This window comes from Chrysochloris asiatica, unplaced genomic scaffold, assembly GCF_000296735.1.
Source record: "Chrysochloris asiatica unplaced genomic scaffold, ChrAsi1.0 scaffold00579, whole genome shotgun sequence".
Taxonomy (NCBI): Eukaryota; Metazoa; Chordata; class Mammalia; order Afrosoricida; family Chrysochloridae; genus Chrysochloris; species Chrysochloris asiatica.
Window position 1 is genome coordinate 376,285 of NW_006409097.1, and position 2,540 is coordinate 378,824.

Here is a 2,540-nt window from a genome sequence, read left to right on the forward strand (position 1 = left end):
TTTTACTTCCTCTTTGCCAATTTGGATGCCTTTAATTTCCCTGTCTTGCTGTAGAGCTCTTGCTAACACTTCCAGCAAAATACTGAATAGGAGTGGTGACAAAGGGCATCCTTGTGCGGTTTCTGTTCGCAGAGGGAAGACTTTCAGTTTCTCTCGATTAAGAGTAACATAGGCTGTTGGTTTTGCATATATGCTCTTAATTATGTTGAGGAATTCCCCTTCAATTCCTACTTTGTTGAGTGCTTTTTATCAGGAATGGATGTTGAATTTTGTCAAATGCCTTTTTCTGCATCAGTCAATATGATCATGTTGTTTTTTTCTACCTGTGCTTTATTGATTATGCAAAAGTTGGAAATTGTGTGGATCATGACAAACTATGGACATTATGGATAATGATTATTTCAGACCACTTAATTGGATGACAATCAAGATGGCGGATTGGGTAGACGTGCAGTGAGGCGTTCCATCAATAACAATATGGAATACCATGCCAAGAAGGCTCAGGGGATGGTGCTGGAACTCTGAAACACATATAAAGGTATGTTTGGAGGATTGGAGAGCTTACAGCTGGGGAAATTTGTAGGAGAATCCAGAACTCCATTGTTTTCTAGTTCAAGACACTCAGCTGTTCACGGAGCCACCATCTTGGGAGAGAATATCTTGATTGTATCAGGAATGATATCGAAATTTAAAGTAACAGTTTCTACATAAAACCAAATGGCCACCACTTATCTTTCTGTCGTGCTGTGGTTGCTTCAGTTGCTGTGATTCAGAGGACTATGCCACTTGTATTTTAAATAACCAGCAGGGTCACCCATAGTGGACAGGTTTCAAATGAGCTTCCAGACAAAGACAGACTAGCAAGAAAGAGTGACAAACTACTTCTGAATCGCTAGACACTGAAAACCTTATGAATAGCAGAGAAACACTGTTCAGATACAGGGCTGGAAAATGAGCCCCTTAGGTTGGAAGTCACTCAAAATGCAACTGGGGAAGAGATGCCTCCTCAAAGTAGAGTTGACCATGATGACATGAATAGAGTTAAGCTCGTGGGAGAAGTGCTCACAGAACCTTCATTGGTTGATGAGGCACAACTCAAAATGAAAAGAAATAGCTATAAACATCCATTGAAAATCAGAACATGGAATGTATGAAGTATGAATCTGGGAAAATTGGATGTTGTCAGATATGAAATGGAACGTATAAACATCGATATCTTAGGCATTAGTGAGCTGAAATGGACTGGTATTGGCCATTTTGAATCTGACAACCACACATTTTACTATGCAGGGAATGAAAAATTGAAAAGGTGTTGCATTTATCGTCAAAAATAATATATCCAGATCAGTCATGAGGTACAATGCTGTAACGATAATATCCATGCGCTTACAGGGAAGCCCAGTTAATACCACTATTATTCAAATTTATGCATCGACCACTAAAGCCAGTGTGTATGAAATAGAAGAATTCTACCAACTTCTTCAATCTGAAATCGATCAAATATGCAATCAAGATGTATTGCTCATCACTGGTGATTGGAATGCAAAGGGGGAGCAAAGAAGAAGGACCAGTAGTTGGAAAATATGGCCTTGATGATAGAAATGATGCTGGAGAATGCATGATATGATTCTTCAAAACCAATGATTTGTTTATTTCAAATACCTTCTTTAGACAGCATAACAGATGACTATATACATGGACCTCGCTAGATGAAACACATAGAAATCAAATTGACTACATCTGTGGAAAGAGAAGATGGAATAGCTCCATATCATCAGTGAAAACAAGGCCAGGGCAGACTGTGGAACAGACCATCAATTACTGATATGCAAATTCAAACTGAAGCTGAAGAAAATGAAAGCAAGTCCACAAGAGCCAAAATATGACCTTGAATTTATCCCACCTGAATTTAGAGATCATCTGAAGAACAGATTTGATACATTAAACACTAAAAACAGAAGACCAGAAGAATTGTGGGATGACATCAAGAACATCATACGAGAAGAGAGAAAAAAGTCAATAAGACAAGAAAGAAGGAAAAGGTCAAAATGGATGTCAGAAGAGACTCTGAAACTTGCTCCCCAGCATAGAGATGCTAAAGCAAATGAAAGAAATGAGGAGGTCCAAGAGCTGAACAGAAAACTTCGAAGATCAGATCGATAAGATAAAGCCAAATACTATGATCAAATATGCAAAGACTTGGAATCAGAAAACCAAAAAGGAAGAACACAGTCAGCATTTCTCAAGCTGGGAGAACTGAAGAAAAAATTCAAGCCTCAAATTTTGTTATTGAAAGATTCTCTAGGCAAATTATTGAATGATGCAGAATGCATCAAGAGAAGATGGAAGGAATGCAGAGTCATTGTACCAAAAGGAAATGGTTAATGTTCAACCATTTCAGGAGGTACCGTATGAACAAGAGCCAATGATACTCAGGCAGGAAGTCCTAGGTACATCGAAGGAATTGGTAAAGAAAAAGGCACCAGGAATTGATTGAATAAAAATTTAAATCTTTCAAGAAAGTGAGGTGGCACAGGAGG